Source organism: Talpa occidentalis, unplaced genomic scaffold, assembly GCF_014898055.3.
Source record: "Talpa occidentalis isolate TD23 unplaced genomic scaffold, MPIMG_talOcc4v2.1 talOcc4.5, whole genome shotgun sequence".
Lineage (NCBI taxonomy): Eukaryota > Metazoa > Chordata > Mammalia > Eulipotyphla > Talpidae > Talpa > Talpa occidentalis.
The window spans coordinates 4,520,419-4,535,969 of NW_023604861.1; the positions used below are offsets into that span (position 1 = coordinate 4,520,419).

At 38.4% G+C, this 15,551-nt stretch overlaps 1 long non-coding RNA gene across 3 annotated transcripts in view; it reads right to left on the reverse strand.

Moving 5' to 3' along the window:
• Window positions 1-1,182: 1,182 nt before the first annotated feature.
• Window positions 1,183-15,551, reverse strand: part of LOC119259435 (uncharacterized) — a 36,059-nt gene continuing 21,690 nt past the window's right edge. Inside the window, exons 3-5 of one of the 3 annotated variants that reach the window (XR_005128454.2) lie at window positions 11,958-12,193; window positions 6,572-6,680; window positions 1,183-1,308 (exon numbers count right to left, since the gene is read on the reverse strand). This is a non-coding gene — a long non-coding RNA (uncharacterized LOC119259435). Of the gene's footprint in view, window positions 1,309-5,539; window positions 5,587-6,440; window positions 6,477-6,571; window positions 6,681-11,957; window positions 12,194-15,551 lie in introns of those variants that run through there. The other 2 variants (XR_008554210.1, XR_008554211.1) reach the window with 2 other exon arrangements.

Sequence of the window (15,551 nt, forward strand, 5' to 3'; positions counted from 1 at the left end):
GTGGGGGGACAAAGTCAGGCTTCATCTTTGGCTAGCGCTGTCACGAAGTTGCTGGAGATCATTAATTCTCTCACAGGGCATTCATTTGCACAACCAGAAATCCAAGCCATCTTCACAGAGGACTAAGTCTCAACAACTACTAAGTGGCCCTTGGTACGTTGTTGAGTGTCTTTTGTGAAAGAAAACATCCATGAGACCCTGATCGTGGTATGGTGAACACCGCACAATTATAACTCAATATTATTACTGATATTTGGAAAATGTTATCATAAATATTAAAATTAAAATTTTCTATGACTGCATTTTGGGAGCGGTGAAATTTATTCACTCATTTACATCCTCATCCCTGAACAAAAGTCTACTAGAGAAATGAATGGCTGTTATTAACCCTATTTTAAAGAAGATATTTCAGGAATGGGAGAAAAGACTGAAGATTTCTCCATGTCAAGTGTGCGGCAGGTGCCGGCAGGCAATACCCTAAACAGCCTGGCCAGCTCCCCCCACAAGGACAGCAGGAGAAATGGAACAGATCCCCCAACACCCAACTCTACCTTCAAATTCTCCATTTTCTTTCAGCATGCCCTTTCTAAAGTAGAAAGTAAGAAACAAAGCATGCTTACTAGCACATGCTTCAGTTGTTCAGATGTAAATATTGCCAGGCATCTAATGAATATATTCATTTTTAACAAAGCCTAAAACATTTGTGTCACGATTCTAAGGTCTCTTACATAATTGTCATTTTACGTCATGGCTATTTCTATAGTTGACTATACACATATGCCACAGGTTACCCTCCAATAGGAATGCACCCCACAAATGCTGTCACACTGCAGGCTGGGAGAGCAAAGACTCAAGCTGATTTCCAGAAGTACAAGGGAGTTAAGAGAGTATTATTTATCTGGCAATTTTACAGGGATGTGTTTTTGTTAGTGGTATTTTTATGTCAATATTTTTATTCTGATCAGCTAGCTCAGATTTCAAGCATTTTATTATTTCAGTGGTTAATTTTTTCTTGAAAATTTCAATCCATTTTTCTATTATTTGAATATTTCTTCAAAGAGATTGCCTTTTCTAGGCAATAAGTTCATTCTACCAAAGTATATATTTTTAACTTTTAGAAGACCAAAGCATGAGAAATTGGGATAATATATATAAATCATTAAAAACAAAGCTTACTTACCCTGAATAAGTTTTTATTAATGTCTTTTGAAATAATTACAAATGTGGAAGAAATGCAAGTTTAAGGTGAAGAGCTTTTTTTTTTCTGCATAATTTGAGATTAAGTTGTCTTCCTGATTCTCCATGACCCTGAAATAATTCAGTATTAGTACCAACGCTTCTAACAACTAAAAAAATGGACAAAATATGAAATGATTTTTAGCACACTAGACATCCTCAAAGATCAATAAATAAATATATTGAGCACTTTATTGACAATGATTAATTGTATTTTATTAAAATTAAAAACTCTGAAAGACTTGGTAAATCAAATGGAAACATCCATAGACTTGAAGAAAAAAAAAATTATAAAACTTGTATCTGATAAAGATCTTCTTGGCCAAATGCATAAAAACTCTCAAAAAGAAAAAAAGAAACAATTCAATTTTTAAAAATGGATAAATTATTAAAATGTATCATTAGTCAAGAAGATGGATGGATGGGTAGATGGATAGATAGACATAGCTAGATAAATGACAGATGAATGAATAGAGAATGGAATGAGAGAGAGAGAGAGAAAGAGAGAGAAAGAAAGAAGTAAATAGAAGGTAGATAACATGCATGGAAAAAGAATATTGGCATAGTCAATAGGGAACCTGAAATTGAAATATGAATGGTTTTGTTATTTTTAATTTCATTCTTCTAATCAAATCTATTGGAAAGACTATGATTAAAAATCTGACCAAATCAAATGTTGCCAAGGATGTAGATAAACTGTGATACTCATCTACTGCTCATAAATAAGATTATTTGGGGAAATAATTTACCAATTAAAAATACTCAACATAAAACTACTGCTTGAAGAATCCCTTATCCATCTAGGTATTTTCCCAAGAGTGAAAAAATTGTATTCCACTAAAAATGTTGTATATATTAAAGTTATAGAATTATCCTTTGTAATAGTTAAAAACAGAAATATGTCAATGCCCATCAACAGGTGAAAGACAATAGGCAGATGAATGAGCCACATTAGACTTTTAATAGTTTGCCAGTTAAAGTTTAGCTTTTTTTATTATTGAATAACACTGGCTTACATCATGGTTGTGTATTAGAAGTATGGGCTCTGTTAGCACACTGCCCTCCCCCCAAGACACCCCATTGTGCTCCTTCCCCATTTGGCTCTCACCTCCCCCTCTGGATGTGTCCATTCTGTATCAGCTTTCTAAGGGAACTTCTGAGTTTGGCTTTTATCTGACCCTTTATTTGGTTTCTCTCTATTTCTCATAAAAGTGACACCATCTGGTATTTTTAAGCCATTTAGTTTAGGATATAATTATTACATTTAACAGTTACCATTTCAGTTTCTGCATAATTACAAATTTACAATGATGCTATATGACTGTCTGCTTACAGGGATAATATTATTGTTTCTGACCTTGGCACGTTACCATATCTTACCATGTTCATGTGTGGTGTGCTTCTTAACTAGGGAAAGCACCTGTAACCCTAAACCTCTGGCCTCCCGGTCACATTGTCCTCTGCTTTCTTATGTGCTTTCTCACCTGTGCCCTCACCGCATGTTGCAAACACTGTGTTGTCTCATGAAGACATTGCACTAAAGGATTAAGGCCATGATCAGTGGCATTTTCTCTTCCCCTGAGAGCTAATTACCAAGTTCTTTGTTTCAATGACACTTATATTATTGGAAACAAAAACAGTTGAATGCTAATATCCTAGAACTTCCAGAAGATGTACTTGACAACATGAAATACTTGCCTATTAATATTCCTGAACTATGTCTGCATGTGTGTGTTAATTGAATGGCAAGAGGTTGTCTTCTTTGCCCTTGTGTACCAAAGAATAGGGGCGCAAACCAATGAAGTGAGGGATTGCTGGAGGGCTAGCCACACACAAAGAAGATGTTGGGGGTGAACAAAAAGAGGATGCAATTATCAGATTATTTTGCAAACTAAAGGGAAGCAAGCTTTGAGAAATATCAGATTTTAAAAGACTGCATCATCCACCTTTTTCTGTAGTTCTTTTTGTGACATTCTAAAGTATGTTGCTTTTCAAAGAGTGGATCAATTTCAAATTGTCAGTTTTAGCATTAACCTGTTCATCATATCTTCTTATTTTTAATGTCTACAGAGTCTATAGTGAAGCTTTTCCCTCCTGATATATTTTATCGCTAGTCTTTCTTTCCCTCTCCCTACTTCGCCTTCATCAGTCTCCCTCCGAGATCATCAATATTATTCAAACCCATGTTTAATTTGTTATTCACTGTCTTGGAGATAGAGGATAAAATCCATGTTTTAGACTTCTTATCTAATATTTACTTAAAGTTATAAATGTCCATTCTAACTTGTTTTACCTGCATATTGTTAAGTGTGATAGTTTTATCAACAAGTACAGAATTTAAACAAAATGGCCCCGATGAATTTAGCACAGACAGGGAGACCTTCAAGATGGCGCCCACCTGCCTCCATTCTGGACAACACCCAGGCCCACCCCTCAGGTGGGAGCTTTAAGGTTAACAATTGAGCTATTTCACAGTCAGTCGCCTTTCAGGTGGATGCATCTGTGCTGGGTGAGTGAGCTCCCAAACTCGTGTCTTAGTTTCCTAAGTCTTTCTGTGCCTTGTGGATGATACCCTGCTGTTTTTCAAAGCTAAATGTTTTGGGGACTTGTCTCTCACGTACAGGTATTAAAAGTGGGGGGTGTCAAACACACAGCTCCTTGGGTTGACGCACCAGATTTTGGATTCCCTTCTGACTGTGGGTCACTGTCCTGGGGTTTGGGGTTATGATAAGGTTGTGTCTGAGACTCTGCTGCCTGCTGAGATGTTGTTTTAATTCCTCCATGTGAAAGAGTTACTTGGTTAAGTTTTGTGTTTTTTGTTATTTTTTTTCCCCTTTTGCACAGAGAATTTTTCCACCTGTAACTGTAGCTTCAGTGCATCTGTGGTAGGTGTTGAATTCAGAATCTCGTTGCTGTTGCCTTTATGAACCAAAACCAGGTCCATATAATTCAGTGTACTCTGTGATTTGCATTATTTAGAAAGCATATCTCTTGTTTTCCAAAATGTCAGGACTTTTTCTATTTTTTTACCATTGATTTCTTCCTTAACTCCACTGTGGGCAGAAAAATCTACTCAAATGATTTAAGTCTTGAGAAATTTGATCAATTTTGCATTAAAACCCTGTGTATAGTCAATGTTGGTGGTATGTTTTCTGTACATTGGAAGAGAACATTTTTCATGGTCTTGCCCCAGGCACTGTTCTTTATGTCAGCTAAGTGGACTTTATTATTGTGATTTCAAGTCTTTTATATCATTACAGAATCTTCATCTTTTTTCTCTTCGTTTGTAAGAACGATGTGTTAAAATCTTTCACTAAGATTGAGCAATTTTCTCGTTCTCTTTGACTCCCTTTTAGAGGGACACATAGGTCAGATTCATTACCACAGTGCAATCGGAAACGATCATGCCTGGCTGCCCTAAGTGCTCTGATTTGTTTTTAACCTTGAAGGGTTTTTATTCCATGGGTCTCTTACCTCCGCAACTCCCATCATGGTCTCCCCAGATTGCCAAAACTCTGTAATCTGCATGCCCAAAGTTTTCTGCTTGGGCGAGTAATGGGCTGCACCAATTTGTCTTGACCTTCCCCACCCGGGTATTTGGTAAACAACTTAGAGGGAAATGAGTCTGGTGTTTGAAGCTCACTGGTTTTTTCCAGAGCTCAGTTGTTTTTTTGTATGGGTATTTTTAACAGTTTTCATTGATTTAGTACATTTCATCCATTTATTTTCAAAGCTATAATTTCAGGAGTCAAGCATCACAGCTGGACGTGTGTACCTGCTTCACTCACCTTCCACGGGCACTCCAGTGCCAAGACCCTTGGGAAGATGCCCTTATTGAAAAGATGTGAAACAAGTGTGGGCGAGAGGAAAATGAACTCTCCCCTAGTGTTGGTGGGTGTGTGGTTTGGTGCAGTCTCTATGGAAAACTGTTTGGAGATTGCCTGAAGAGCTACAAATAGAAAAAATAGAAACACCATATGATCCAGAATCACCATGCTAGGTATTTGCCTGAAGAATATGAAAACGCCACTGCTAGGTTCAAGTGACATGGTTCACAACAGCCAGAATATGCAACCTGCACTTTAATTTCCCTCTCTAATCTCTATGGACCTACCATCTGATATTCCTTGGGATTTCCTCTCACTGTCAATCAACCGGAGTGAAATTTCTGCAGTAACCGAACAAGCTTCTCCCCCTCCAGATTCCTGGCTCCTCTGCTTCCTCCTGTCCTTGCCTCATTCTGCACCTCTCCAGTGGTCGATCATAATTTTCCATGCATCTTCTCTAGTTGCATAGGCACAAGTTCTTATCTCCCATCACTGTTCTATTCTTCTTGGAACCAGAAGATACCTAAGTTTAGATCAATAGATTATTTGCTGTTTCTTTAGTTTTCTCCACTTTACAAATGCAAGAATTTCCTAGATCTGTTTTACTTCCAGCCCTTTGGTGTGTTTTGCATGGTTTTTGTGTGTGCGTTTTGTAGGGTAGAGGCAGAGGCAGAGAGTGATTGTGATTGTCTGAAATTTTCCTTCATAATCCAAAATTCATGGGTAAGTTTATTTTTGCTTGCTTCTCCCCAACCAAGAGGGAATCATGTCTCTATGAATAGTTTTCATTATTTTATCATTTATATATTGGTATTTTAAATGCAAGTTGTGCCAACAAATATGGACTTTTCATGTGCTTCCCCTTTGTTTCTGCAGCCTTGTTTTCTGAAGCCCAAAGAAATTGCTGGGACTCTCTGCTCTCTGGCCAAGTCCTTCCTTGGCTGTTGTATGTGGTTCTGCACTTAACCTTTGAGCACTGTATTTGATGGTTCTTTTTTTTTTAAACATTTTTTTTTCATTTTTTAAAGATGTATTTATTTATTTATGCAAGCACTGGGTACAGTCAGAAGCGCGGGAGGGTGAGAGAATTCATCAGAGCCAGAGCGGGGAACAAACAGAACAGGCAGACTGACGAAATACACCGCTGAGAGGAGCAGTGGGCGGCTGGAGAGATCTGCTCACCATGTGGGACCCTCGCCCGGCAGCCAGGGATCGAACCAGCACTGCAGAGGCTGCGGGCAGCTTCACAGCCCAGTGCTCAACCGCCTGCGCCACCAGGAGAGGCCCAGATGGGTCTTTTTTGATCACGGCTCTCTTGGTCCTCAGTCTTGATCCCATGATGCTCTGGTCTCCTCTCACAGGAAGACCTACCACCTGGTCCTGATAGGGAGTATTTAAATTTTTCCTACTTTGCTAAAAGGAGAAGAGAAAGAGAAGTTCATCCTACTGCTTTAGAGTATCCCTAGGAAGAGAAGGGGGGTCACATTTATACAGCTTCAAAAACTTACCAAGTACTGTTTCATTATTTCTTTTATTTTAAGAGTGAATTATATAGCAGGAGGAGCTTTCTCTGTAAATTATTTTCCTAATCCTCAAGTGATTTTAAAAAAGAGGTACCTAAAAAAAAAAAAAAGAGGTACCTGGTTGCTCACCTTATGTCATTTTTAAATTAAATACATAAAGTAGTAACTTATTTACATAATGGCCGAAGAGTAAAACGTGTGTGACTAAAACAGAGACATAACAAAAGAGAATTATTACTCCTAGTAATGGAAATTCATTCACACACACACACACACACACGCATGTTAAAACGATGTGGCAATAGCCAGTATATTTCTAAAAATTAGCCATCTAATGTGAAACTCCCCTAAAACTTGTTACCACAAATCACTGAGTTGAAAATTCTAATAGAATTGTAATGGTCCAGGAGAGAAATGGCATTTAATACAAGTCAATAACTTCTCTGAATAATTAAAGGCATGTTACACTTAAGTATTTAATATCGCTAAGATGTCGTTTCCAAATTGTCAGGTCTCTGGGTGTAAGTGGATGACCTGACTGGATGGGTTGGGAAGTCATGAGAAACCAGTAAGTCCTCATCTCCAAATCCCTCAAATGCATCAACACTAATAACTAAAAACATGGGGGTCATTTTGATGCCTTTCTATTTATTTTATTTTAGATCATTTTCAGGCAGTCTAATCATTTTAAATCTTGCAGTACATTCATCTGGGTTAGGTAGAAAAATGATACTGTGCTATCTTCTGGAATTTACAATGTCATGAAAGTCCATTAAATACTTAAATTCTATATTCTGCATATGTATCTCACCTCAGAACACTCACTATCTACTTAATGACCTTGTGTGCAACTCTGGCAAATTCTTGCTAAAGGAACTCGCAAAATTAAAAATAGTTAAAAAGTAGAAGAAGATAATTGCCTTCCTTAATGAGGTTGCTCACCAGATTCCACAGCATAAAAACCAGGTTTTCCCTGTGCCAGACATTCTTACCCTGACCAACCCTGAATTGTTTTTCTTGGTTTTCCTTGTATTATGTTAACTACCAAGCTGCCCCGGAGCTGACCAGAAATTGTAGTTCAAATGACAACAACACATAGTTAGGTCTGATATAATACAGATTCTGAAAAGGTTAAGCTTGTTTTAAAGAAATTAGAATCCAAACTCTAATTTTATTCGCAACACTTAGGTTAACTTTTGACACTGAGTAAACATTTTCAAACTTTGAATGCAAAGATTGTTGTTGATGTCCTCAATTTTTCTAAAGCTAACTTGATGAAGTCTATATAAGCAATGATGTTCACAGCAGGAGGTTTGTGAGGCAGGGAATTTGGAAGTAGTAACAGTTACAAAGTTACTGATTTCTGAAGATTTCTGTGTTGCGTTGTTTTATTTTTTATTAAATTCATACAAATTCTCAATTTTAAAAGTGAATCAGTTGAATATTACAATTCTTGATGTTTTAAAATAGATGAGTAACTTGCCTAAATGCTAGGTCCCATATTAAATCCATAAATTCACAAATTATCTTAATGCAATAGCAAGTTTTGGGAAGATAAATAAGTCATTTGACAGTTTTATTTATTTTTTTTTTTTGTAAATTATAAAATGTTAATTGGAATTTGAAAATAAAGCAATAATAAAAGTGATCCGTTGGTTTTATATAGACACTTGGGGGATGCATTATATAGTGGTTTCTTACTGTTTCCAAACATGAAATCCCTGGTATTTGCCAATATCAAGTAATAATAGCATAATGGAATGGGTTATTGTAAGAAATGGAGTGAAATTGAAAAAAAATCTAAGTGACAATGCAGGTGTGTTATTCACATATAAATTTGTCAGGCAAGTTCATACAGACCTTTAGGTGGCAAAGTGTAATGGAGCTGAGGGGAAATTGGGGTGCCATAGAAACAATGTCATTTTCATGGTCCTTGTGCTTTGTGATGGAGGCCACGCAGGCCTTCTTTTCTGTATTCTCTACCATCCCTAGGGATTTAGCTACACTTCCTTTAGCTACACTTCCTTAGCTTTATATTTTACTCTTAGTGCTAGAAAAGATTTTACACACTTGTCATCACTATTAGCATAGTGCCTAGGAAGAAGAAACTAATGACCAATATTAGAATTAATGATAATAGATGTCTCTTGAAGACATTAAATAAGATTGTGACCGTAGGGCCATTCATACTGACATAGGCCTCTTTACACTTGGGCAGATGTGAGACATGGTGATGTAGGATAAAGCCAGGAGCAGTGTGGGATAGTAACTGTCCGTGTGAAATGTACTGACTGGCACAGGATGTTGCTGTTTGGTGTATTGTCTATCTTGACATCATGGCCCTAACTAGCTGATTTTCCCAAAATGTATCAATCTCAAACTTTGTCACATGCCACTATGTCCTTCACATTAAAACTAATGTGCAAAGAGGAAATCAGCTATTTAGTATCGAAGTTTCTTCCCAGCATGGATTTTTATTTTGTTTTTTATGCTCATAGTTTATTTCATAATGTTTCTGTTAACTTGAAACTCTCCTAAAATGCTTTCTCTTGTGTCTAAAAGTCCTTTAGTACACACAACACTCCATTATAATGGAAAGAACATGGAATTTGTACTCATGAAGAACTGGATATTGACAAGTAACCTCCTTTACATCATGATCACACATGTGAAGTGCATACGTATGAGCTGTTGAGAATAGTATCTCTGCTCCAGAATCATATTCAGAATATCCGAACCCTCCCTGGTTCTCCATTAGTGGGATCATTTTTGTTCCTCGGAAAACAGAATGTTGATTGCATTATCTGGTATAAGTCATTGGCAAATTGTGTGGCTCAGATTCTACCTGCTTCTATGAATGCCCCAAATCATTTCTCGATCACTCTGTTATATACCTGCTCTTCCTCTAAAACCAAGCTCTCATCTTTTTAGGATTACTTTTGCAATTTGTCTAAAATACAATTTCTCATCCTTGTTTCTGGAGTGTGCCAAATCCCAAGTCATACCCCATTTGCCCATATTTTGCTACATTGTTATATTAGCATAATTAAGTATTACCTTTATAGTCTATGCCCTATTAAACAGAAGGAGAAAATAAATGGCATTTTTCATTATTTTCCTGTTTCGTGGACTAATAGAATGCAGGATTTTATTTTATTGATTTCAGTTCTTTGGATTAATCCTCTTGTGGATTTCAGCATTTTCTAACATATCACTTTTCCCTCTACACACCTTTATTTTGTTACTTTTTGGGTGAAATCCCCAAAGGCACAGATTTCCTGACCTTTCCAAAGTATTTTGTGTATGCTTTCTTTGTGGGACACCAGCTCCCTCAAGACAACCCCTTTAACACTAGTTTTCTCCTTGTTAATCCACCAGGCCAGACCTCTCTTTACCTCTCTGACTTAGTGAGTTTCTCTCAGTCTCCACAGACATCAATGCTTTTATAAGTTGAATATTCATGAGCTAAACACCATATCCTTTTATTCACACTTATTGATTTACTACAGCTTCTGCATTTAGACATTAATATTTCATAATAATCCCTCTTCTTCCCTTTTTCCTCACACCCTCCCACCCCTTCATACCCTCTTTCTTTCTTTTATTTTTCACCATTCTCCTTAGATTCTGGTAATGGAAGTCTTTAGGTTCTTGATATTTTCTGAGTAACAGCAATAATAACAAAACCCAAATTCCCACCACCATCTTATACCCTCTTCACTCTTTTCTCTCTCACCACCTCTCTCCCCCCACAGTTCACCTCTGGAAACCACGCTCAGATATCAATGTCCACTGGTTTATTTTTATTTTGCTTTTCTCAGTTCATCTGCTAAGGTCCACTGAATTATGATTGGATAAAGAAGATGTGGTTTAGAAACACAGTGGAATATGATTCAGGTACAAGAAAAAATGGATTTCTACTTTTTGCAGCAAAATGGAAGACCGTGAGGGAATTATTCAAAGCTAAGTTAGCTAAGAAGATAAAGACAAGTATTGGATGATTTCAGATTGGTGGAGAGTATAGGCACTTCATTTCACCTCAAAATTTCAGCCAGAGATTCTGCAATTTAACATTGTTTTGCAAATCCGTTGAAACTCTGCGTTTAGAAGTGTGGTGAAGAATATATTTGAATGTAAGAAAACTGATACAAATTTTTAGATCTGTCAGTGATTTCATCTCAATAGGTCCACATTTACAAAGTGAAATGCTACCCAAGAACATTATTTATTAATAGTGTTAGGGGAAAAATATATCCTAAAGCTAATTCCATACAGGCTTTGTGGACTCCACCCCCACCCCAGACCAAAGCCAAAGACACTGGGAACTACAAATCCCATCACCTCCAAAGGAAAGGTGGCTGGAACCTGAGGGTGGGGTTAAGCAGCCAGGTCTGGTATAAAACCAGACACGTGGGCTTTGGGGGATTCCCCCTTTTTGGCTCCCCGCCAGCTCGGAGAGTGACTTTGGGTTTCCAGGTCGGTGGATAGGGTAGGACGCATTAAAGACTTTATTTCCCTATTTTCTCCCTGAGTTGTACATTTTGTCAATTCCTTTTCCCTTGTAAATAAACCTTCTATTAAACTTTCGTGTGTGCCTGTAGTGGAGTATTAATAAGTCCCTTTTTAAGCACATGGGTGAGGCCCCACAGCCAGGCACCCCGTTTTATATTGGGGCTGCTCCGTAACAATAGCAGCTATCTTCAAACATTTCTATGGAACAATTTTAACAAATATGTCTTCTGACCAAATTATATACTTGTTAGATTTTTCAGTTAACATCTTCTGCAGTATGAAACTAGATTCATAACTTAGGGTTTTCCCTCCTTGGCTTTATAACAGCAAACTAACAAAAAGCTTCTCTAAAATGTTATGCTATAAGTTATAAAAAGGAGGCAGAACATAAAATCGCTGCCCATGATACACTCTCTCTTGTTTGGCGTGGCTGTGAGTCTCAATTCAAAAAACTTCCAAGAAAATCACCAAGGATTTTTAGGTGAGCATTCATTACAATAAGTTTAGTGTCTTGTTGTCTAATATTCAAAGAAAAAAAGTTTCTCTCTGCTATCCCACCCCCCCAAATTTTAATCTTTAAATTATGCAAATAATTGCAATGATTAATTCGATTTATGAAGCCACAGACATTCACATTGAGTTCTGAGAAACAAAAATTGGTTTAAATACAATCGGCCCTTATGCTTTCGAAATTCATGTCACTCAGTGGTAGAGACCCAGAATACAGACATAAATAAACAATTCCAGGAGTAACATATGTGCATTTTAAATTTGAGAGTGATATGAAAGGGAAAAGCATTTCCTGAAAGTTGGAGGAATAAGTGAGATTTTAATAAGTAAAATTCTAAAAACAACTTACCTCCTGGCCGAGCCCTCACTGCTAACTCCTTTGAGAGCTGCTAGGGAGATGTGTAATTGGGAACCCAACAGGGTGGCAGCAGATGCTGGAGGAGTCACTGCAACACCCTCCTGGGCTTAAAACTCTCCAGCTTCTCTCAGAACAAATGGAAAGTTGTACCTCATTATGGCCAAACTATGTTGCATTTTCTGGCAGCATTATCAGCAAATGGAAGTTACTAGGTAGTTGATATCAGTCTAGAGCCAAAAGAGAAAATTTAAATCAGAGTTGTATGAGATCTGAGATCAGACATCTGGGTCTGCCTTTTGGCACACCAGAATCAATTTATCTGACGCTCCATCTGAATTTCAATCATCCTCATGGTCCTAGCAAGACACTCTCATTGCAATCATGGACACCCCCCAATTGAAGTTCCTGACAGCCCTCTTTGTGTCCACCCCACCTTCATTCCCACTTACTCTGTCTGGCAGCATAATTTTATCAGGTTTTGTGTCTATCGGAATCTCCAGTTCATTGATTCTTCCCAGTGATTACTCAGTATTGATTCTCTTCCTGATACCCAACTGAAATCCTCGATGAATCATTGGAAGAGCTCTCCTGAAAAGCTCAAGTCTCCCCTTCTCTCTCTCCTCCCCCACCCACCACCTCTGCAAAAGCAAATCTTTCTTTAAATCAAGAGTTCTGGATACATCTACCCATCTGCAGCTAGCAAAGCAATAGAGACTAGGGGACTGGCCTGGCTTTGGATGGGAAACTGTACCTCCAATGGGCCCTGATGGCTCTCAGGTATTGGCTCCTCCCAGGCTTCCTAGGACATTTACTCTCCTTTTGCAAGGTCGTGCTCTCTCTCTCTTCTTTGTTCAAGCCACAATGCCTGCCTTTCCAAGCTCACTTTTTAGCTGATCGTTGGAGAGCCACACACCACATTTACCCAGTTGTGAGCATCTATACCCTATGACTCCGCATTAGTCACACCAAGAAGTAAATTAGAAAAAAAAAAAAAAAGTCACCTGTTATCAGTAAGTTGTTATCAACCTGACCAATGTAGGCAATGGATGTTGAAATGATCTTGCCATGAAAATAGGAAACCTTACTCTAGTCAAGAATCTACCAACTTGCAGCAAGCAGAGAGCAGAGACTATGAAATGTGACACTATTAAATAAAATCAGAAAAAAATTAGACCACAGGGAACAGGATGGGACACATTATTCTTCTCACTTACAAATGCATGGAAAAGAGAAAACAGGCACAAGAGGGAACCTGCGTATTCAGAGCTTGCAACATTTCAAACACATTCTGTATAGAGCGGTTCTGAGTCCTGTTTGGTTCTGAATCCTGTTTTAAACAAACTGAAACAAAATCACTTACAATGCAAGTGGGAAAATTTGAACATCAACTAGATATTTGATGATTTTAGAGGATTTATTTATTTATTTATTTATTTTTTTAATATTAAATTCTATTTTTATATTCCCCCATACAATTGCAAACGCCCCATTCTGACCCCAATCCTTCCCCTCCCGCCCCCCACCCCCAAAAAGTGTCTCTGGTTCATAGTTTTTTGTTGATTTTGATTTTCACTTTCTTATATTCATTTTCCTGGTCCCTTATTTAAGTTTTCTGGAAGGGATCATGCTCAGCGAAATAAGCCAAAAAGAAAAAGAAAAATACCGGATGGTCTCACTCATAGCAGGAATCTAGAAAACTTAAATAAGGGATTTTAGAGGATTTTTAATGATTGTATTAAAAACTGTTTTAGAGGTAAACATTAAAATAGTTAAAATTTGAATGAAATAACATTGTGGTTTGTTGTAAGTTTATGTGTGTTTCTAACAAGTGAGTGTAGAGATGGGTGAAATAATATCAGACAGGGGCTTCATTTTTTTGGTGCAGGCTGCTGAGTACAAGCATGTTCATGATATTATCCTCTTATCTTTATGTGTGTTTGGAGTTTGCATATTAAAATGTGTTAAATCACATTTTTCATGTAGCACTTGTGTTTATATTTGGGTGTAAAGGACCCAGGAATCTATTAAAAAGGATTTGGCTTTTCCAACTTCTGTGCACATAGGAACAGCATTTGCACACGGCGGTGACCTATTGATAACTAGAGAAATTTCAACACATGATTTCAGCGTGATCATCATAAAAAAAAGAAAGAACAAACTAATAAATTCCATGGATTCTTTTCCTGTCACCTCGAGGGCCAGCAGCATTGGGAGCAGCACAGGACGGAGGAAAGACAACTCAAAGTCCAAGTAGAGAGACAGAGAGGGAGAAAAAGAGAGAGAAAGGCCTAGAAGATCTCTCACCTGTGGAGATGCAGCACCCTTTTCTCAGGCCAGTCTCACATTTATTTGGTATCAGGTTCAGGGAAGGTGAGCGAGTCCATGGAGGACAGTGTGAGGAATGTGCTTAGCGGGGATGTGGACTGGGGAAGCATGATAGTCTGGCACAAGCTAGGGAGGGAGTGAATAGGAGCTATTGCCTGGGGGACTCCATTGTTCCCAAGGATCAAAACATCCTATCTCTAGCCTCTCTTTACATTTAACCTTTACATTTAACCTACATTTAGACCACCTGCGGAGGTGGTCCAGCTGGTTATACTAATCTGGCCATCATATCTGCCTGCTGTTTTCAGCAGGTATCCTCATACCAAGTCTTTGTCCTAGTGAGGGCCCCCTGCCCCACTCTACAATTTTAGCTTGAACAGCAGCAACTGTGTGTGCCAAGCAAAATCCCGAGAATAAGAATAAGGGGAGGCTGGGGAATCCACACTTTCGCTCACCTCCCATGCCATCAAAAAGAAGTAAATACATGTGGGCCTCCCCGGTGGCGCAGCGGTTGAGCGCTGGGTTGCGAAGCTGCCCGCGGCCTCTGCGGCGCCGGTTCGATCCCCGGCTGCTCCCCGGCCACCGGAGGAGGGTCCCGCATGGCGCGCAGACCCCTCCTGCCGCCCGCTGCTCCCCTCAGCAGTGTACTTCGGTCCTTCTGCCTGTTCTGCTCCCCGCTCTGGCTCTGGTGAATTCTCTCACCCTCCCGCGCTTCTGACTGTGCCCAGTGCGTGTATAAACAAAAAAAAAACAAATAAATAAATAAATAAATAAAATGCCTCTATAAAAAAAAAAAGATTAAAAAAAAAAAAAAAGAAGTAAATACATGTGTTATTTCTGTAAAAGCCATTTTCTGGCAGCTCCTCTGAGGAAAGGTTAGGGCTATGGTTGGCATCCAATTGTGAGTGGGTGCACATTCCTTTCCTAGGAGAGCTGAGCTGAGTCTTGTGCTTGGTGGGCATTGAGGTATAGATAGCAAATCAACATTACAAAGTAATGCAAAAATAAGTTATTTTGTCAATACCGTTTGCACAAGAATGTTTTCTTCCATTCTTATATAAGCAACTGACATCTCTTGAGATAACTGCCACATTCCACAATCATTTTAGTCCTAAAATTAAGTCTACTCCATCCGTCATCACATGAAGAGCGCGCCTCTGTCTATTTATCGGATTGATATCAGGTTACCAAGTCATAGCTAATGCTGTTATTTGTTTAGAAGTAATTTAATTCCACTTCCCTTTAGAGAGGACTTACTGA